Below are 24,005 nucleotides of genomic sequence, written 5' to 3' on the forward strand. Positions count from 1 at the left end.
TAAAAGTCAAAGGAAATACACATTTATTCTTGTATTCTATTCCCACAAAATCGCTGAATAATGTTTCAGGTGTTGAGCTTCCTGAAGGTACGTATATTCTTTTTCATCTCTCTTGCCCTCAGTGCCCAATAGAAAGCAAACACATGAGGAAAGAGCGAAGAGAGAGTATATATAAAATGGAGTCATTTTAACCACACTGATAAAATTATTAATGTAAAGAAGGTAGAGGCATGAGGAAAAATTCCATTCTTGCTCTAACTAGCCTAGGAACTTCAACTTTTTTGAACTTCCCAGTCCTGTGTTAACACCTAGATATACATCTGTAGCTCCAGGTAACCCTCTAATTATCCCCTGAAGGATTCATGTATCCAGGCCACCTGTTTACCCCCTGAAGGACTCATGTATACATTCACCTGACAACCATTATCCAGACCACCAGGACATGCCAGACCTCCTGCACCTATCATCCTGACTGCCTGGCATCTGACTGACAACATTTTGGACCAATCTAGGGCTAAGAATGCAGAATTGATCATTCTCAAGGATGTACTTTTTACTGTAAGAACTTCTAACTTTTCTTTCTTCTTTGGAACACTGCTGGGTTTCTCCCTGTGTCCCCAGTTTGCAAATCCCAAGACCCTTGAATAAATCTCTATCATTTATTTCTATCAAAGCCTCCAGATTTTTTGAGTTCATTTGACACACAAAATTGATCAGAGGGATGAGAGAGAAAGAGAAGTGTACACCAACTACCAACATGTTCATAACGTAAGCATCCACTATAGAAAAAAAAGTACCGAAAAGCTTATGGTACGGGGAACACACATGAGTATAATCAATCACAAGCCTTAACTTAATGAATGTACTTTACACAGCAGAATATGTTGAGGAATTACCAAATGAGTCTTGGTTCTTAATACCTGCAGTTATGTTTTTAGTGTTTTCTCAGAGAACTACAAACGTCAGATTGCTACACGGAGAAAAGTCAGAGGAAAAGAACACTCAGTGTGGCAAAGCATAAGAAAAACCACAGTGAATACTGCTTGTTGATAAAAATCATTTCTAGGGCTCTTATGTGAACAAAGTTTTTAAATGCCCATTTTGTTATTTTTCTGTTACATAAATGGCTAGAAAATAATTGTTGTCCAATATCAACAATTCAAGAAAAATCTTCATGAAGGTCTGGGACAAAATTGGTACTAGTAATAACTCAATAAATGTATGTTGAGCTGAAGTGAAATTGACTTATTGTAATGGAATCAAGGAATTCTCCTTCCTCGAAAGGCTTGAGCAATACTGCCATCCAGCAATAACCATGTCCACAGGACATCACTGGAGACAGTCACCTGAGAGGTAACGGTTCTAATGCTGTTCTTCGTGCCCCTGGAAAAGCACAGACTACTCCAGGCTACCAAATTAACTTGCTGTGTATTCTAGGATGTAACAACATGGTGTTGAGTCACTGTAAAGTTGGTAAAACAAATGAGCCTAGCTTTAGATGGCCTCCTTCATTTCTATACCAGATATGTATTCAGGGTCTTATTTCCACATCCTGTTTTGCAGTGGATATATCCACCCTTCGAGCAAGCAACATAAGTCAAAGCATCAGTTCTCAGTGATGAACTAAAGTCTTACGTAATGAAATGTGCTCAGATCTAGGAAGAAGTCGTTCTTTAGAATCATGTCATGTCATAGACTGTGCGCAAGAGTCAGACAGACAATATACATCAATCCAGGGGACACCACTTACTGCAATGTCTTAGAGCAAGCACTTAGCTTCTCTGCGTCTCAGGTTCCTCGTGTACAAAAGGAAGATATGAATCCCTTCAACACTGTCATGAATATTACATGAAACTGGTTTAGCACAGTGGCTAGTACAGAACAGGAACTTGAAAGACGAGTTCTCAACAAATGTTAATTATTAAACCACTATTTATTATGATGGCAAAGGCAGAAGATGAAATACTTTGATTATAAGCATAACATATTTAATCTATGTATTAAATTACTATCTTCAGTGAATATAAATAGTGGGCTGGCCTCTAACAAAGACCAAACAGTTTGTAATCCCATAAATGATATGTGTCTGGCAAACAGCTCCAGAAGATTCTGGCCTAAAAACAACAAACAGGAACCAAGACTTGGCCCAATTTTATCCACAGTTTCTACAAAGCTACAAATTCCATAAAAATTAAAATAAAATAAAAAACCCCAAAGACTTCACTACTGCTACAACCCAAGTTAAAAATAGAAAGTTCAAAGGATGAAATAAACCACCCATCTTCCTACTGGGGCGGGGGAACTTGCTAGGGGGTAGGGAGTAAAGCGGTGGGTATGGAAATAATGGCTCACTGCAGTTTCTCCCGGTTCTCTTCCTGCCTTAGCACGCATTCTTTTGTGCCTCCTTTGCGGTGTCTCTTCCTGACACTCTTTCTCTCAGAAGGGTTTGTCTTTAGCCACCTTGTTACACCTCAACACTTGTTCTCTTTTAAAAAGTATGATCTGTATTTATATGCAGACAATTCCTAAGTGGTGGTTTCAATTTGGATGCTAGAAGTCTAAGCAAAATTTCCTAAAATACCCCTTGCCGTTTTTTGGATTAACTAGAAAATACTGAATTACCCAACATGAAGAAGGACTTTGCACTTTCCCTAAGCTTCCTGGCAACACAGGGATGGCCTGCCATGTTTTGCTGGACTTCCTGATCTACCTTCCCACCCACGATCTCGTCCCTAGCCCAACCACTCATTTCCCAGTTTCCTGGGAATCTACGCTTTAAACTCTTATGGACAGGCTCAGTAATGGATAGTGTTTTAGTATTCTAGCCTCACTTCCAACCCACCTTTTGTCCTGACTATTTGAAGTACCCACAGTGTTTCCTTGATAATAAGACCTAGCCGGACAATCAGCTCTAATGCATGTTTTGGAGCAAAAATTAATATAAGACCCGGTTTTATTTTACTATAAGACTGGGTCTATTATAATGTAATGTAATGTAATGTAATACTGGGTCTTATATTAATTTTTGCTCCAAAAGACACATTACAGCTGATTGTCTGGCTAGGTCTTGTTTTCGGGGAAACAAGGTATCTACCCAAGACGACGACTCTGGAAGAGCATTTGGCGTTACCTTATTTTTCATATCACACAGCCTATTGTAAACTCTTAAAACTTACTTCCTTTTACTATCAATCCCTTCTTGGGATCCTATGCCAAATACATTTGTGATTAACCATGATTTGACTAGTTTAATTTCCATTTTTAAAGCACCACACTAAGTTAGTTGTTACCTACTAAGCAATGCAAGCATATTATCTTTCCCCTCTGTTTTTTAGGCCACCTTTTTTCTCAAACTGTTTTTGCACTCTCAATATTCCAGCCAAACAAATCAATCTAAACTTTAACTCTCTCAGCATCACTTAGTTATCCTCTATGTTGGACACGGCCCTTTGCCTCTGCTCTGACCTTTAAACGTCTTCAAATAAAGAAGTACTCACAGCACCACCCTGAAGCCACATCATCCCTTACAAGAGCAGCTGGTTATACTTGAAGATGATACATACAGCTTCCTTTAGTACTTTTAAAGAGCCTTTACAACCTTCCTTTCTACATTAACCTGAAAGCCACCCTAAATAACCCCACCAGGGCATCTGGTGATTTTCAGATGCCAAATACTGACATGCCGTATCGTGCACAGCCATGTGCCAGGGGTTCAGAAAGCCATGGATTCTTTCAGTGTATCTTCCTGGTGCTACAACTTTTATCAGAAAATTGGGGAAGGGAAGCTAAGTAGTTTTATCCTGTTTTACATTTTTTAAAATGCACATATTGTGGGTAAAGCAGAATTCATATGAATTTATATCTTGTTACTTCCATTGAGACAGCCAGTTTGGTCCATGTCCATTTTCCCCTCTGATACAACATTTTGAGAAGTACTACATTACTATAATTTATCTCCCTTTGGATGTCCATAGACATACCCTACAATCTTTATTATTATTTGTGTCTAAGTCCCATAACCCTCACCAAAACACTAAAGCCCGTGGAGGGCAGAGACCTCTCCAGTCTTTATTGCATCCAGCATAGGGCCTTGAAAATAGGGCGCTGTCCATAAACAGAATAGAATGCAAGAATGCAGAGTATGTATTTAGGAAAGGTAAACTAAGGCCTTTCCAGGACTGGCAAAGAGCAATTAGAGATAAGAAGGCAAGTGGTTAGAGGCAGACTTGCCTCTAAGCTATAAAAGTTGCTAGGAGGAAGAGGTAAACCACCGCCCCAGCCAACAAACATACCTAATGATCTGGACATCAAATTGAGTAGATGAGATCTGAGGAGCCAGACAGAACGGTAGAAGGTTCTTTCATTTAAGATCTTTTGGCAAGCTGGGCAAAAAGCAAAGCAGTGGAAGCTAACAAATGCAGCCCAGGTATTTTAGGTGCTGACCTAAAATTTCAGCACTGCTTTAGGAGAAATCCAACTCTAAATAAGATTCTGGTAGTCTAATCAAGTTTCATGGGGAGAGCATGCAGTTAAAAAAAAAAAAAAATTAAAAGTTCCACAAACTTAAATCATTAGAGAGCTAGTGTGTATTTTTATCTCCTTGCAGCTTCTCCTAATACAAAGAAGTCCCATTAACAAAAAGAAAATGATACGAGCAAGAATTTTGGTGTCAGATTACTAGTTAAACTCTCAATTTTGCTATGTGGACAAGTTACTTAACTTCAAGTTTCAATTTACCTACCTGTAAAATGAAGATAATATTAATATGCCTACATCATAGGATTGTTATAATGACCAAATGAAATCAGCATGGCACATAGTAAGAGCTTGATAAACTATCATAATTATATCTACTATTATTTTTCAGGAGGAAATCATTAACTAAAAAGGCATGTTATTCTGGGTGCTTGGTTACTAGACCTATGTTAAGCTACTTCTCAGGACCTAAAAAGATAACGACCATTATATGATGGCAGCAAATGTAATGCAGCCAAAGTGACTGTTAACCAAGGAAACACTAAGGTGACGATAAACATCATTACAGTCAAAATGACTTTACTCCTAAAGTAAGTTTACCATTTACTTAAGTGCAGTTTCCCATCAGTTTTTTAGCACTATACAACATTAAAGTTCTACAACACTCACATTGCCTCCAATGATTGAAATTATTACTAAAACTTCAAAATATTGTCTCAGTGGTTAATAGATATCTGCATTCCAGTATTCCTTAAAGAAAACATTCCTAGACCCCATAATGAAATCTGTTGAACCAAGCAAAGAAACAAGCTAGCATACATGAATCTCCAAAAATTTTCTGAACACAATTCAAATGTAATGACTAGTTTAGAATATGGGTCCAGCTTAAGCAGCTGGCTATGTTTACTGTGACAGCATATTTGGCTTTGCATTATCATATTTTTATTGCTTTTCTTTGGCCAAACGAAAGTGTATAATATCATGTAATATCATGGCTATACACGAAAAGTATGGCTATGGCCAAAGAATTTTTTCATATAGCAACATGACTAATATCCTCTTAAAGACTGGAAATATTTTATAATGAATAGTAATTGAAAGGCGAATACATAAGCCTCTGTCTTGGACAAGATGTGAAGTACACTGGCACGCTGCCTCATTCCTCCAAAAAGAAACAAAAGACTGACACTGTAAAACAGGGTCGAGCTTGGGCTGCCAGGGAGGAAGGGCACAAAGATCATTATTCTCCATTTACACAATGTTGTTTGTAAGTTGTTTTCAATAAACTTATTCTCCCACATGTTTACAGACTTCATTTTTCTGCTGCCCTATCCCATTTGGAAACACTACAGCAATTTTTCAGTCTATTTCAGGAAAACTGCATTGTAACATGCAGATTTCACTGTGCACCTCTACAGCCCACTCCTCACCCCATTTTAAAGTTATCAAAATAGATGATGATTTTGGCAAGATACATTATTTTGATACAGTATTTTGATACTTTTTTCTTCTAATTTAAATTCCAAGTGTTTTTGTTTTTTTTTTTCCAATAAATTTATTTCGTGCAGACATCTCACCACCCTAAATACACAAGAGGGGATTTTTCAAATCATATTTATACCCCTTATCTCACTGGAACCCTAATTATCTCCCTTTTACAGGTGAAGAAACTAAGGTCCAAGGTTAAGTGATTTATCCGAGCAACAGAGTCAGAGCTGGAATCTGAGCCCCCCCATGTCCACGTCAACTTTCTTTCCATACCACTTGCAATAAACATTCCTCTCCCACCTACAATTCTACCGTACTGGGCTTAGCTCAGTCGTAAATAAAAAGTTTACCAAATCATTCACAATCTTCCTTTTCTTATTTATCATTTTTCTCACTCTTAAAAAATATATATCCCCCATTCTTATGGATCTTCTTATATCTACATCATGTAATTATTTTAACTGCTGGTGTATTACATATTTACACAAATGGTCATAATAAAAATGCATAAGTGGCTCTGAAGAAGATACACACATGTTTAAAGGATTATTATTTGGGGGTAATTATATTCATCAGAAAACAAAGATAAATCTCAATCTTTCATTCCAGAAACTAAAACTCATTCACATAAACGCCATGCTGTTTGAGTTGCCAACATGCATGCATTTCAATGATCTGTACACAGTCAGCAACTACCTGCTATGATTCTGAATAGCTAAGACTTTACTATTTATCAACCAGAATTGAGGAATTCCAACTGTGTCAACTTGTGCAACTATGTCTGGCTTTAGAGCTTCCCACACTCTGGAAGGCAGATTGTCTCTATTTTATTGCTGCAAATAAAGGGACTTTTCATACAAATGATATACACAATTTGTGGCAAGCTTTTATACACAGCACGTAGCCAGCCCATGATTAAGTCACCATTCAATTTAAAAAAAACTTAAATATATGTGTGGTTTTCAGTTCTTCTTACCTGGTATTTTTGGCTTCAAAACTTATTAATATTAGTTCAACTACTAAATTTGTAAGGTGCTATAATTTTTATTTAACATAGCTCATACATTCTAAGATGCCAAGTGGTAAGAAAGACTCCTACCCAATTTTAGAAATATTAAAATATAAACACTGTTCAATTTTGGCTCCATGAGTCTCTTTATATTTTATTCCTCCCTCATATTGAAGAAGAGCATTTTTGGAACAACTGACATTGTCAAGAACAGAATTATCCCTAATCTCGAGGATAACCAAATGAAACAGCGCCCCGTTCACCGCCTCAACCTCCTTTTCCTGTCTTTGAATGCCACAGACGCCTAACACCAAGCCTGTTTTGAAAATACTCCATCTCTGACAGTGGAAAATAAGAAATTAGTTATCTCTAGCTTAGCTTCTCATTCTTCAGCATACGAGGCCTGACAATAAAGTTCGCGAACTTGTTGCAACGATGTTGCTAACCTTTTTTGATATCAGAGGGATTATTCATTATGAATTTGTACCAACTGGACAGTTAACCAAGTTTACTATTTGGAAGTGCTGAAAATGAAAAGGCTGCGTGAAAAAGTTAGACGAAAGCCATCTGAACTTTTTCATCAACAATTCATGGCTCTTGCATCACGACTATACACCAGCTCACATGGCACTGTCTGTGAGGGAGTTTTCAGCCCGTAAACAAATAACTGTATCGGAACACCCGCCCTACTCGCCTGATCAGGCCCCCAATGACTTCTTTCTTTACCTGAAGATAAAGGAAATACTGAAAGGAAGATATTTTGATGACATTCAGGACATCAAGGGTAACACGACAACAGCTCTGATGAGAAAAAGAGTTCCAAAATTGCTTTGAAGGGTAAGCTAGGTGCTGGCATCGGTGCATAGCGTCCCAAGGGGAGTACTTCGGAGGTGACCATAGTGATTGATATTCAGCAGTGAGGTATGTAGCACTTTTTCTAGGATGCGTTTGCGAACTTAATTGTCATCAGACCTCCTATAAAGGAACTGAAGCCTTCAAGCTACCCAGTCCCTTGGGCTAGTTGCTAGCCAAAACTCCAAGCTTAAAACAAGAGCTGAAGGGGGCTACCAGTAGCTGTGTGGTAGTGTAAACTACCTGAGTCCCTTAGAAACGCTGAAACAGTGAGACTATGTGTGATATTTTAACAAGGGTTCTCCAGATATTGAACGAGACAGCAGGCCACTACAGTCTTCCATATTTCCAGGATGAAGAGTCATGAGAAGAGACTACAACTGAGGAATGAAATTGTGTGTATTATTCGCTCCACATGCTTCCTGACCATAACTTTTTAAGGATAGAAAATTCTCTATAATCTAAGGTTCACAATCAGTTTCGATGCTGTGCAGTGTAGGGAGCCAGCCATTGCAATTCAAGGTCAGTAACTTCCATGGAAAATGAAGTCAAGTTTGTGCAGTAGCTGCCACAGGTCTGTGGTACAGGTGAAGAGGGTTAAGCACTGTCTTCAGCTAATTAATTTAGTAACTTAAGATACGTCAGAATAGTGAAATGTACACTTAGACATCTCTATGAGAATCCCTAGAAATAATGCCTATGAGTTGCTGTGTGCTGCAATAGCAACATGACAAAAAGTTACACTGCATATCAGACTAGCATCTAAATTATGAGATCATTTCAATGAAATTAAATGGTATATTTCTTTAATCACAACCCCTCAAACCAAAGGCATAAAGAAGTATTTACCACGTAAGAGTCATTGGGGTTTTAGCTTTGTTGAGTAGTAAACCTGATATATAATCAGCATATTGCTTACTTTTTTTAATTTACAGTTTAAACCATTTTTTTTTTTTTACTTTTATTTAAGTGTGTTTTTCCAGGACCCATCAGCTCCAAGTCAAGTAGTTGTTTCAATCTAGTTGTGGAGGACGCAGCTCACAGTGGCCCATGTGGGAACTGAACCGGCACCTTTATTGTTAAGAGTATCACGTTCTAACCAACTGAGCTAACTGGCCATGCCATACTGCCTATATTTAAACCGTAATTTCTAAAGAGCTAGAGAGATTCTCTTCCTGAATACCTGGACTGTTATCCTGAAAACAAATCTTTGTTCTATGAACTTGCATTACCTGTGGAGAAATAATTTGCTTAAGCAAGGGTAAATTTTAACCCCTCATCAGTTGCAAACACTACAATAAATCCTAAAAAGTTAAGTACAAATTAATGAGTTTCTTATTGAAAATGTTATAATGCAAGATGAAAAAAAATTAACAAAGTTGTTCATTCTATCAACCTGTTCCCACATGAGGCTCACTTAATCAATCAAAAAGTACGTATTAACTTCCCCATCTATGTAATTTCTACATCGCTCTGTCTACAAAGACCCCACTTCCTATTATACAGACACTTTAGTAAGTAAAAACCAGAATAAATGTAGAATGTCAGAATCCTTAATGAATGCTAGAAATAAGTAAAGAACAAACATTGCAGAATTAAAGACACTGAAGATAGTACTTCCTCTTAGCCCCGTTCAAGTAGATCTGAGTAGTTCTTCAGCTTGTCAAACCACTCAATTTAGAATCACCTCCAGATTACTCAAAGGCAATGCAAGATGAGTGACAATACCAACTAGTAAAAAAAAAAAAAAAAAAAAAAAAACACTAAAATAAGGGAGAATTTACTCGAAATGTTTTTCCAAGTAAGAAGAAACTGGTATCTGAATTATCTAAATATAGCTTCACTCCCTCCATCCCTTCAGGTCTTTAAATGTCACTATCTCTGTAAGGTCCTCTCAGACAACTATTTTTCAAAACCATAGCAGCCTCTAAAAAACACACATGCGTGCACACACACTCTTATATAAAACCTCCACTCATTCATTTTTCTCAGTAGCATTTATAACAATCTGACTTATGATATCTCTTATTCATTAATCTATTTCTGAATTAGAATATAATTTCTATGAAAACACAAATTTTTGCCTATTTTGTTCACTGTTCAACAAACACGTCTGGACCTGGTACATAAAAGGCATTTAGTTAGTTTTACATAAACAGATGAATGAGACTGAAAGCATATATTAAGCTCCTCTAATAGTAGCCTTCTTAAAATGGGATATGTGTACCCTATAGTGGAATAACAACTTAAGCATAGAACATTTTCATTATTATTTTTAGATGAAAACAATATATTGTGGAATATTATATTACGGAATACAGTTAAAAAACTCTTAAAAATGTTTGCCTTGTGATAGGCAGCATGGAGCTATACAGTGAATAGTCATATAGGGAGAGAAGGGTAGGTGTTTAGCATGGGATGTGTTTCCCCACCTCTCCTCTTTTACTCTGTAGGAATGAATGCAAAGTAATATGCTGGAACTAAACCATCAACAGAAATGAATGCATTTTTTTTTTAAATACACCTGAAAAGTAATAAATGTTTCCCAGTCATACATGCCACTGTTAAGCAATCTTTCTTAAAACTAACCTTGATCAAATAATCAAAGACTAAAGTCTTCACAGTTTATTTCCTGCAAGTGTGGAATAGAACTCAGCCAAATAGAAAGGAGGTAGTGAGGAATCCACATAAAGATGGGCATGTCCTGAACTCAAAATTCCTTAAAGTACCAGCTGGTTTCTGAGATGAAATGAAGACATCCTCGATAGACAGCTCCTTTATTTTTTTGTAATTAAAGTGTATTGGGGTGACAACTGTTAGTAGTTACATAGGTTTCAGGTGTACAATTCTGCAATACATGTTTCCCCAAAAATAAGATCTAGCAGGACAATCAGCTCTAATGTGTCTTTTGGAGCAAAAATTAATGTAAGACCCGGTATTATATCATATTAGTTTTGATTAGATCCGGTATTGTATTGTATTATATTATACTATGCTATATTTTATACCCAATCTTATAGTAAAATAAGACCCGGTCTTATATAAGATCGGGTCTTATATAAGACCTGGTATTACATTATATTATATTGTATTATATTATATTATTACTATATAAGACCTGGTCTTATTTTACTATAATATAAGACCAGGTATAATATAATATAATATAATATAATATAATATAATATAATATAATATAATATAATACCAGGTCTGATACTAATTTTTGCTCCAAAAGACACATTAGAGCTGATTGTCCGGCTAGGTCTTATTTTTGGGGAAACACGGTATCACATTGTGTGTTCACTACCCTGAGTCAGTTCTCCTTCCTTCACCATATATTTAATCCCTTTTACCCTCATCTATACTGCACCTTTTTAAAATCAAAGTTAGCACTTCTTACATAAAAGATCTTTTATTTACCTTTCTTTCCCCGCTAGAGATCTTAAATATGTCTGATTACTAGGTATTTCGATTCCAAATTGAGGAAGAGTTCTTTCTTGCTCGTCCACAATCTACTACTACCCTTGTTTACATGACTAGTAAAAACCTGTATTTAGACATATGGTTAAGTGCTCCAGGAATCTTACCAATTTGGTGACAAATATTTTTTTTTTTTTAAGTTTCCCAAATTAACCAGTTTAAATTTCATTTATACCCATTTAATCACATGGTTATAAGCAGTTTGAAGTTAAAGGTTTAGTATTGAAATGCTCATCGAACATAACATCTGTGCCTCATACGACTTAAAAATACTTACTCTGGATTATTACTCACATAACTGGACAGAAAGAAATGAAAAGGTGCAGTCCCAGTTCCACTGGTATTAATTTACTATGTGACCCTATATGACAAGTTACTAGGTGACAACTTCCCTGGGCCACAGGACATGGGCTACATATCTACAGGCCTTTCCAAAAGGCCATCACCAGCAGAACGCCTGGCATGTAACTGGTGCTCAGTAATTCGACCAAAAAAGCTTTCTAATTAATAGGATCTGTTGCTTTAATTTATAAAATACTTTTCTTCCTAAGGAACCTCAAAGCACTTTAAATATTTCACCAACCACAGGTTACATACCTGAAACCTCAGCTATTCAGAACACTGAGAAGTAAAACCCTCGTGGTATTCTCTCACTTACTCAACTGTTCCTGCACTATGTTCCTGCAGGACAATCAACTGGGAACTCAGGTCACTGAAAGAGACTTTGTGGCCACTTCAATCCTAGGGTAGCTTCCTTTCAAAGTTTCAAAGGAAATGAAGGAAGACACTGATTCTAGTTCCACAATGATAATCAGCTAACATTACAACACAAAGGCCTACCTATTTGTTATACAAAACACAAGACCTTCTCTCTCATCCAGGAGTTAATAGCTTGATAGGGAATAAACAGATTATTTTCCTCAATAGGATCTGTGCCCTGATTGTATTTGATCCACAGTGAGAAAGGGGCAGGAGATGGTTTGAAGCATGAGTAGGAGCTAGCTTAGGGAAAGGAAACGGAAGAAGCCTAGCTATAGTTTTGTTCAGAACAATTGCCCTTCACTTTTTGTTTCCTGAAAAGATCACTAAGATTTTTTTCTAAAGTTTTTTTTGTTTTGTTTTGTTTTTGTTTTGTTTTTTGTTTTGTTTTTTGATCCACAAAACATAAAACAGGTTGGAGGTCTCAGGCAAAAGCAGAGCACCTTATGGATTTCCCTCTGAACCTGGGCACACCAGGGCTACTCACTGCAGTCACTAGTACATATGAAAAAGAATGCTTGCTCTAAACTTAGTTAAGGACAAAATAACGTTCAGATTCAAGTTAAGTACTTCTGATACTACGTTATTTTACCAAATCAATCCCTACTTTTGCAATGGCACACCATGGGAAAAAAGTCTTCCACACAGAGGGCATCTGCTTTCCAGGCAACATTTCAGTAACAAGCATTCTCTAACACTTTCCTTTAGGCTTAGAGCAGTTAACTGGTGTGCCATAATTCAGATTCCTAGTAATAGGACAAAGAGGCTAGGCCTTCAGGGTTCTTCACTCTAGACTAGGGCCTGCAGAAAAAAAATCAAGGGATGTGTAACAGTCAGTTATAGGAAACCGTCCACAATTGAGTTTCCTTTATCCCACACCTCTCTCTTCACATACACTTAACCTTCACACCTTGTGGCTTGTGAGGGGGCATCACATCTCACTAACTATAAGAGCAAATCTCCTTCTTTACCTCTCTGCAAAGCAGCCTGTGGTCCATCAAATAAATCTGCCTGCTTTTCTACCCAAGCCCATGGGATTGGAATGAGACCTCATGTCTTCGCTGCAGGAATAATTAAGCTTCATACATAACCCTGTCAGCTTTTGTCTCCTTAGGACAGGGGAAATCTAGTATAACCACAAGTACCCCCTTTACTACATATTTCTGTTTTTTTTAATAATCCAGTAAGTCAAGTTCTAAAGTTTAGTTTCCCCCAACCGTGTTAAACTACAGCAGTGGTAGAATCTTCTCTGGAACAGCAAGGTCTGTCACTGGACTGCAGGTGGAAGCAGAAGGGGCAGCTACCAGGAGCAGCATGTCCACACAAAGCTTTATCTTGTACTTTCTGGACCAGGCCTCCTTCACTTTCAGGAAACCATTCCATATAAAACTGTCTTCTAGGCACTTTTCCTCCCCACCCTCTATGTTCTTGCCCCTAGAATATAAAATTCCTGGATAATGTTCACAGCTTAGACAGTATTATCATCAAATGGCAAAGAGACAGGTTGAAATCCTTAGTTCCATGACTGACTAGCTTTTTGTTACCTTGAGTAAATTACTTAACCACTTCCTTGCAGTTTCAATTTTCTATATATAAAAAAAGAATGCTACTGCTTACTTCACAGTGTTACTAGAAAGATTTGAGAAATTCAGAACCCTAGTGTTTAAGTAAATGTTTCTCTCCCCTCTATTCCAAAGGAAAAAGTGAGTGCATCATGTAAGAATGGGGTGGGGTGGGGGTGTCAGGGATGGATAGTGACCAGCATTACCTGGTCTTTTAAAATAAAACTTATACTCATGGGGTGGCCGGATGGCTCAGTTGTTTAGACCTCAAGCTCTGAACAACAGGGTTGCCAGTTCGATTCCCACATGGGCCAGTGAGCTGCATCCTCCACAACTAGACTGAAGACAACAAGCTGCCACTGAGCTGCCAGAGGGGCGGCCGGATGGATCAGTTGGTTAGAGTATGAGGTCTGAACAACAAGGTTGCCGGTTCAATTCCCACATGGGATGGTGGGCTGTGCCCCCTGCAACTAAAGATTGAAAACAGCAACTGGACTTGGAGCTGAGCCGCACCCTCCAAAACTAGATTGAAGGAGAATGATTTGGAGCTGATGGGCCCTGGAGAAACACACTGTTCCCCAATATTCCCTAATTGGGGGGAAAAGAAAAACTTATACTCATGGTGAAAATCATGGGACAAGGGAATCTTAAGTATGTTTTAACATTTTAGATTTCATTTACACAGGAACAGTTCCAGAAATCATACAAAAAAGATGAACACACACATATACTAGCTTTAGTGAGTCCAAAATTAGAAAGAAAAACAACACCACATTAATCAACTTTTAGCTTTCAGGATGATACCATGTAACTGAATCTTAAAAAAAAAAAAAAAAAACTATATACATGCAACACATCACATGCAAAATCTTTTCATTGTCACTGCTCTAGGTAAAAGCCTTTACCATTAGTGTTTTTAAAAACTGCAGCTGGACTATGGGTCCAATGGCACTAAGCAGTTTTGTGTGTGTTGGGGGTGGGGTGTGTCAAGAATGAATGTGGTTATCAAGGCATTTCTAAGTAGGGAACCCTTGGAACAACATTAGAGTGAGGGTCATGGGAAAAGAAGTTTTGCTCACCCTACTTCCTGGCGGCATTTTTAGTACTCAAGCCACAATCAACTCATGTTTACAAAATGGAACGAGAGGGGCTTATTAGATGAAGGGAGGGATGCAGGGGGGAAATCAACATATATATACGCAGATTATACATTACACTTTTAATTTTTTTATTTAAAAACTCTAAGAATAGTTTTAAAGACTTGGATAGTATAACGCACTGTGCAAAATATCTAACCCTTACTGCTTTAATAAACTAAATTAGGTTAGAGTATTTTCATTAAAGTCCATTACACAAATGAAACTCGATTAGGAAAGAAAACAATCATGATATATCTATCCTTCTCAGGAAAAGAAAATATGCAATTTAAAGTTATTTTTCAGTCACAGAAAAAGTATTTCACAGGATTTCAAACTTTCAAATCTCGAGTTCTTTGTGTTAAAAACAAGATTAAGAACTAGGTAAATATGCCGTGGACTTGACGTAAAATCCAAGAGCATTTTAGCTACCAAAGGTCAATCAATAGTTGCTCATTTTTAATCGCTTTGCTAAAACTCACAGACTAAAGATAACCAAGTAACAAATCTGAAAATATGCAAGTAATACAAGCTACCTCTTTTTTAAAAAAGAGGACTCAAGATAATGTAACCAAAGGGGGCGAAAAGGATTGTCAAATCAATATGTTTCTACTTGTTTTTCCTTGTTTTAATCCTGGAATTCTGCAAAAATTATAAGCACTTTTCAAAGAGATCTCAAACCAGGTCTGGGCTCAATAAACAGCCTTTTCGTAAATTCTGAAGTACGGACTTTGTCTTTTTAAGTATAGATTTAACTAATGAGAGTGGTCTCCTGATTGCCTCTTGCTTGAGTGTTATTAGTCAGACAAAATATGGAGAACTGACCTTGGCATGGAATGCAACAGGCATAGTTTTTCCACCCCCTGCTTCTTCTTAAACAGAAAGAAAACAAAATGTTCAAACTTGAAATGTAATAATAAACAGATTTCCACATGTTCATTTTATTTGTAACAACATTTCTACTCTTTACTTATCTTTAGTAGTTAGTAGTCAGTAGTAGTAATTCTGCAACATACTTGACCACTTTATGTAGGGGAATATATTGTTTACAAGCTTCACGCATGTTACTCTCACTTATAAAAATTATAACCTCTCCTTACGCAAAAAGAGGTAGGATAACAACAAGAAGTGTTCCGATTGAAATGCAAAATGAGAAAAAAATATACTATTTAGTCTTTAAGCTAACGCCAGATCCTTCACATAGATACTCTTTTAAATCTAAAACAAAGATAGCACTTAGCTATTAGACTGACTTGAGCATTTACCTCACTAACCACAGTACTGAGAGATTTTGAACATATTGCATCTCTGAAATAGCAGTATCGAGCCTTTCGTTTCATTTCAACGAATTTCAGCTTTTTCCACATTTGAATGCCAAATTTACATTAAATCCCTTTCCCAACCACCCCCAGTTATTAATATTCAAGATGAAGAAAGGACATGTATAAATAATTGCCTCTGAAGCACAGCAATTATAACCAAATCAATAGTTGACGGCTATAAATTACAGGTTTGTACAATAAATATCTACAACTGTCTTTCCAATTAAAAAAAATAATTTCTTAACACCAAATATTCTACCAACTCCCCCACTTTTCATCAAAATATCCCAAAATATGTAAGGAACAAAAATAGTCTTCTTTGGACATCTAGTAACTGCCTACTATGTGCAAAACATTCTAAGGGATTCTAATATGATTTCTTTTTCACCTTCCACAGAGGTTACAAGGTGATGAGGAAGAAATGGCCACATGAGTACTTTCTGAGGAAGAGAAAAGAGAAGGGGCCTGATTGTGGCCCGTGAGCGTGTGAAATACGGGGAGAAATCCAGACACTAGTGTCTATTGTGGTGCTAGATGATAGGCACCTTTTAAATCCTCTTCCAGCAGGTTAGTCAATGTAAGTGTGTTACCATTCAGTACCAGTAAGTAGTGTTTCAATAAAGATTTCATTTTTCTGCCCTAAGTTTTACAGAGAGCAAATTCATTCAATAATTAAGCATATCCTCAGGGCAGTCATTGGGCCTGGTATAGAACTAGATGCCAAGACAGGACAAGCTATCTAAGCCTAGTGAAGTAGGCCACCTAGGATAACTGTCAACGTTGACAAGACACCAATGTGATCACCAGTAGAAAAACAAAGGGAAACGAAAGTTTTAAAGGACAAACTAGTGTTAAAATTAAAATGATACATGAAACTCAGATAATAATAATAATGACAACGTTAATAACAAAACGAAATCCCGGGCCCGACTGTGCTAATATCTCATTCTAGCTCCGTATCAACCCTACAAAATCCTCAATAATCACCATTTTGTACATCATTTCGTAGATGTACAAACTGACCCTGAGAGAGGTAAAAGGACTTGGCCTCATTACTGATCTGAGGCTGGGGGTGGGAGATGGGGGCGGGGGGGAACATACTTACATAACCATAAGGCTATTATCATCCATAACAAAATATTTCTTTCATATCAAAAGCTAGTCTACATTCAGATTTCCCCAGTTACCTTTAAATTTTGTTTTCCACTCGTTTGCAAATAAGGATCCTAGCAAAATTGACGCATTGCATTCACTTATGTCTCTTATATTTCTTAAGTCACTTTTAATGTAAAATAGTTCCCTGGTCCTTCATTTTCTTCTTTTCCCAAGCCACCAACTCATTGGCCACACTAGTTCCGCTGTTTTGTAGGGTGTCCTAATGTCTGCATTTAATTGAGTGCTTCCTCAAAGGGTTACTGAACTTGCTGCTCTACGCCTGCTTTGTCCTGGAGTCAGGAAGTTATGTGTAAAGGCTTGATCAAAGATAGAGGGGAAACCAGAAGAAATGTATTTCTTCTATCCTTTTTGTCTTTTTGGACAGGAAAAGAAATTGTTTATATATATGCCAAACTGACATAACTTTTTTCACTGAAGAAAGACAATTGCTTGGCTTATTATAACAATAAAACATCAAGATACTTTTAGAGCAATTAATATGTACTCTCCAGGTCTAAGTGTTTAAAATAATTCTACTTCCTACAAAAGGTGCTACTAGAGTGTCTGTTTTTAAATCAACTGAGAGAGAGAAAAACTTTTCAGAAACAGAGAGAGCCCGACAGACAGTCACATGTTCCCGGGCTGCAACCCTGTCTCTTCAACCCAGTCCCAGTTTATCACGTTTGACAAGATGGTGATAGCAAGTCCATGATCGGTCTCCCTGGCATTCTGTCTGCCCAGAGCCCCTTTATTTCTTCATCCAGGTTTATTCCAGGAACACTGCTCAAGGGGATTTCCACCAAGTTTTCCCTCTCACCACAGCCATCCTCAAGTGATAATCGGGAAGCCCCCGGCATGGATCCACAAAGAGGAAGAAATTATGAGGCTACTGTGGAAAATGGAGAAAGAGAAGAACAAAACAAAAAAGCTCACAAAGCTCCACAAAATGGTGACAGTTTTCTATCTCTACTCTTTGCTCAAACCCACTGAGGCTTCAGATTTCAAAACACCACACTATGGGTTGACTACAGTACGTTCTCTACCATTGACCTGCTCTAGATGGTTCCCAGGAGGAAGAGTTGGGCCATGACTTTTTGGAAAAATATGTCCCAGATCTAGCCTTTCCTTTCTACTGTTTTCCTTAAGGTTTTTGTTTTTGTTTTTGTTTTGTTTTTAACATTGTATGTATGGCCTTCCCACTGTATGTATTACCTATGTAAACAAAGACAGCTACTCAATAGTATATGAAACACCTAAATGGTTTAAGAGAAATACTGTCATATCATTGACTTTTACCAATTCCTGACCTCTGCCCTCTTCTTTCATATTTCTAACTCTTAAAAGCTCCTGTAAGACTGGAATTCATGCAGATTACTCCCCAAATAAGAAATGAAGGAGAAAATGACGTAGGGTGACTTTGCTATTAGAGTGGTTTGGGGCATTTCCTCTTCCAGAGTTTAGCAAGCCTCTTAAGAAAGGGGGATTCCACTCACTAGGAGAACCTGAAGAAGAGAGGGCAGAAATTCATTTGACCTGACATTGGCTTAGCATTCAACTCCAAACACATAAAAAGAATCTTAAGAAGACATTTACAAGAGAAAATCAGACCAAGATGGGAAATCCGAGATGTTTTGCCGGTCAAACTCTTTGCCTCAGAGTGAGGATATGGAGCCGAAAGCAGTCAAGAAAGAAAGTTTCGCAGTCAGTGAGCTTTTTTTAAAGCTATGTTGCACCGTCCTTAGTGTACCTTTCAATTTCATTCCCTCTTTCACCACTGTGAGCCAACTACCTCTTTACACTCATGAACTCCTTACAGCCATATATCACATGAAAAGTTTCTATCTTAGAAACCTGCGAAAACTAGAAAACTGAAAACTTCGTCTATTCTGCTACGTCTTTCCGTAATGTGAATTAAGTCATTCATCTGTAGACGGTATAACATGAATGAATGTCACCTTGGTTTGAGTGTGATTTTTTTCTCCAACATGTTGACATCATGAAGCCACCAGGGACAAGCCTTTTCACAATTCAAAAGTGTCTTACCTACATACAAGGACTTTAGGAGAAATGCTGAAAATCCCGAAGAGCTTTCCTTTAGCATAAGTGGCTGATTTAGTGGATTCAATATCTACTACACTTTCCACAGATTTAAGCTATTTGGTAAAGCTGCATGTGCAGACTCTTGAGTATTTATATTAAAAACAAAGTAAGTCAACACCATGGAGCAGATTTTTCTGAAGGACTCAAGAGCCCTGGAATTTAAGCCTGCATGAGATCTACTTGTGCTGGGTACAAATGGCAGTGGAGTTTTAAATATACTGGTATCTTTATCTGAACTGCTTGTTTTTCCTGATACTCTAGTTCAAGTTGCAAAGGTTTTTAATTATCTGCCCTTAACTCTATTACCAATAAGTACTGATATTTGTGTGTGTGTATGTGTATGTGTGTGTGTTAGGTGCAATATCTGAAGAAGGTAACCTTTTTCCGGAATACATGTGTCTCATTACGGCAGAAACACCTGTGTGTGAGAAAAAGCAAAAGTAAATAAAGGATATATCTGTGTTTCACAGCTACATCAAAAGTGTGCAAAATCAAACTACCCTTTGGTACTGCTCATCTGCTTGAGAACTATTTACTTTCTTGACCATGCTCTTTTTTCATGCAGTGTAAGTGCTTCTCAAACTTTGATGTATATTTAAATCACCTGAGGGATCTTGTTAAAATGCAGTTTCTGATTCTGTAGGTCTACAGCAGACTCTAATGAGCTCCGTACATTCAGTGGAAGCTAAGAGGTGATGTGGATGCTGCTGGTCCATGGGTCATACTGTCAGTCGCAAGACTCTAGGAAACATACTACCTTTCACTGGCACCAAGTTGACATCATGCTGTGGTTTACCTTTTTTTGAAGAAGAAGAATTTGGGGCCAACCACTTTCTGAACATTTCTTCCAATACATACCACCAGGGGAGACAGAGAGGGAAGGAGATAAAACGAAAGTACATTTTACCCATTGATCCAATTTTGACAGCCTATCTAAGAATTTGTTGAATCAAGGAAACATTTTAGTAGACCATTTTATGTCTACACTATTAGGAAATCTATTTTATCTATTATGAAGAAGTTATAGCCTACGTGATAAATACGTGCTGAAATTTAGGCTTTCTTGTTTAGAGTATAACAAATTCTATAGAATGCTCCAGTCATGGTCAAAATTCTTGCAAAATTAAACAGTAATATTTACTACTGTGATTTTTAAAATAGACCTTACTTAAGGACTAATGCTAGTCTCCTAAGATAACTCTCCATGAGTTTACTGTTCATGAAATTAGCCTCAGTGATAGAATTTTAAATATTGAAAAATGAGGTGTCTTGTAATTTCTTTGTTCTCATGCATTATTCTACTGAATAAAAACTTTATTGAATACACCTAATATTTGCAGAATAGTCATTATACTTGTATAATAGTGCAAATAACTCATGGAATTTGGTATGTTTTAAAAATAAATGCTTCCTTGATCAAGTATGTGTGTGAGGCAGACAAAGAGGGAGAGGCAGACAGACATAAAGAGAAAGGAAACAGAGAGAGAAGAGAAATTATATCCACATTTTGTATGACCTTCAAATGTATTCAGGCCTGCTACTTTAAAACCAGAAAATGCAGCTCTATGTTTTCCTTTTTTACCCTCCCCCTAGTCTCAACAGAGGTTAAAAAAAAAAAAAAAAAAATCCGATAGCAAAATAAAGTACTCCAGACTGTATTAAATCCTTTGGTTTAATGACAAAGTTCACTTTAAGAAAAAAAAAAAAAATCCTAAAACCTTTGCCTTCACTGGAGTAATTTTTTCGCTATAAGGAGTTTTTTGGAAGCCACTGTGCGCATCTATTTTGAGTCAAGTTTATTTTAAACATATAATGAGAGTTTCATCTCTTAAGATTTTTGTTCTTAATCTCAGTCTATGGGATCCCACTCAGCAATCCACTCGTAACCCAAGTATGTACGTAGAATTTGGATTTAACTCTACCATGCTGTGGACACTCAAAAAATCTTTGACAAGTGAATAAATGTAAGCTAACATTTACTGAGTACTCACTACGTACTAAGCAGTTTGTCAATGGTTGTATAAGAAATCGTAGTAATCATCACGGTAATCCTCATGATACTCCCATGAGTTAAATACTTTTACTCTACTTCATAGATAAGGAAACTGAGGCTTGGATGTATTAAGTAACTTGCCATAAATCACCCAGTTAATAAGCATCTGCACCTAAACTTGAATCCAGCAGTCAAAACTACAGAATTAGAGCTCTTAACCATTCTTTTTACACTTGGTTTGCATGAATTGAATGCACGCTAAATCCCAGGCTTTACATGCCTAAGTGTTACATTAGATTTGTGATGATTTATTTTAAATACTTCATTATGAGTAGTATGAAGTGTATGAATAAGTTAATCTGGCTCCGTATTTTACGGTTGGCTAGTTAGCATGTGTCCTAAGTGAATCAACATCTTGATGTTAGATAATTAGTATGTGAAACATCAAGACTTTAGGACTGGCTCCGTAGCATAACAAGGATTAAAGATCCTTTTCCCTTGGAAACATTGCTGCTTAAGATAAATGTTTGATTTGCTGAAAGTACCAACTCCGAGACCATAAATGAATAAAGCCTAAGACACTCTCTGTGCCACAGACCCAGCTCTCCACATCTGGGGCCTCTTGGCCTGTCTCCACTTCAAAGGTTCTGGCTGCTTGAAATGATAACGGTCTTATTGCAAGAACATCCTAGCATCTGCTTTAGAGAAAGACTCTCACCCAAGAAGTCTATCATTGTAACTGAGGACCTAGAGAAGGAATTCTCCCAGCCAAACATGGCTGTTTGCACCTACTTGCAATTAAAGACCCACATGTTTGGCTAAATTTGATCTGAGGTGATGTGTCTTGGTATGAGTGTACAGGGGTGGAGACTCTCTAGACTCTACCTGCTTCTAACCAGTGAAAGCTATTCAACATCATTCATTCCACATTAACTGAGCACTGTCCTAACTACTGAGATTCAGCAGTAAACAAGTAAAACCCCTGCCCTCATGGAATTTACATTCCAGTGGAAAAGGACACTGAAACAAAATAAAGGCAACATAGGGTGCTACCAGAAAATTCTAAAACATCTATAATTAACATAATCAGATGGACAAGTGAAGAAATTACCTTCAAGAAACAAAAAAATAGGCTATAAAAAAAGAACATGCACAAAGTTAAAAATACATGATAGCATTCATTTCTTTAAACAAAACAAAACAAACAAACAAACAAAAAACAGTTTGGAGGATATAATTGAGGAAATCACCCAGAAGTGGGAAACAGGAAAGACAATAAGAAAATTTAAAGATTAATTCAATTAGAGAAGGTCCAGTATGAGAATTCCAGACAGAGTAAACAGGGAAATCAGAGGGAAGAAAATTATGTAAAATAAAATCAAGCAAACTTCCCAGAATTGATGAAAACAAATTCCACATTGAAAGAACCCATAGTGTGCTTGTTAAAATTTATGAGAAACACCTACACCAAGGTACAGTCTAGTGAAAGTTCAGAATAGTAGAGACAAAAGAGATAATCTTAAAAACTTTAGAAAGGTGATGGAAAATTTTGACCAGTGTGAGTGATAGGAAATCAAATGCCATTTGACTTCTCCATTGCAATTAAGGATGACAGAAGAAAACGGGGCGATGACTTAAATATCCTAATGAAAACCATTTCCACTCTGGAATTCTATACTTAGTCAATCTACCTGTTTCACTCTTCCTCATAAAACTACTGGAGGATATGATCCACCTTCAAAATGGAGGCAACCAAGAAAGAGCAGCACATCCAACATAGGGAAGTGAGAAGATTCCCTAGAGGATGGTGAAGGTAGATTGAACATCTACTGCTATATGCAGGCCTCACAAGCAACCAGGCCAGTTGTCCAGGAAGCAGAGGATTCCGGTACGGAGGTCTTCAGGATAGCAATGAAACTGGTAGATTATCTAATAAGTCTGTACTGAGAGGGGTTTCAGAGTTCTATCGCTGGGCTTGGTAATGAATTAGTGACAGCTATTTGTATGACAGGAAACTAAGGACATGGAAAGAGAGAGAGAGGACATGTTATCAAAGGGTACTATGTGGTGCAACTGTGAATAATACGAATAATAATTATTATAAAGTAATTAATACTCTGACAAAAAAAGAGAATATAAGTATCAGGAGGATGAGGAAATTATGTGAGGGGAGTAAGAATGGTAAAAAAGAAAGCTAAGCCCTCGTCCCCTATAAGTCAATAGAATATATGTAATATAAAATATATAATTATAATTATATATTGCATATAATTATATTGTACTGTATATATACATATAATTATATTGTATATTTGTACTGAAACAAAACGCATAGTGTGTTAGATGGTGGTAAATGCTATATGGGGGATGCAATGCAGGGGGGCACACGATGTTCAACTTTTAGATGGTGAGGGGAGGTCTCTCCGAGAAAGTGACTTTTGAACAAAGACCTGATGGAATTACAATATTCACTAAATAGAAACCAGGCATTCACATAACTGCTAATTGAATCAGGCCGCTGGCTACACAGAGATTCTCTTCTTCCCAGCAGTGTGTTTAGAGATGCAGCAATATCCAGCCCAATGCACTCGGGGGCCCAAACAGACAACTCCCACCCATCCCTGCACCCAGGGCCCCCAGAACGTTTCACAAAAGCCAGTTTCACCAAGT

The 24,005-nt window shown here is 37.3% G+C and overlaps 1 protein-coding gene across 1 annotated transcript in view; it reads right to left on the reverse strand.

Annotated features, from left to right (window-relative positions):
• Positions 1 to 24,005, reverse strand: part of ARHGAP42 (Rho GTPase activating protein 42) — a 252,004-nt gene that overhangs the window by 192,646 nt on the left and 35,353 nt on the right. The gene's annotated exons all lie outside the window — the stretch shown is intronic.

The sequence above is a fragment of the Rhinolophus sinicus genome, linkage group LG06, assembly GCF_036562045.2.
Source record: "Rhinolophus sinicus isolate RSC01 linkage group LG06, ASM3656204v1, whole genome shotgun sequence".
NCBI classification, from domain to species: Eukaryota; Metazoa; Chordata; class Mammalia; order Chiroptera; family Rhinolophidae; genus Rhinolophus; species Rhinolophus sinicus.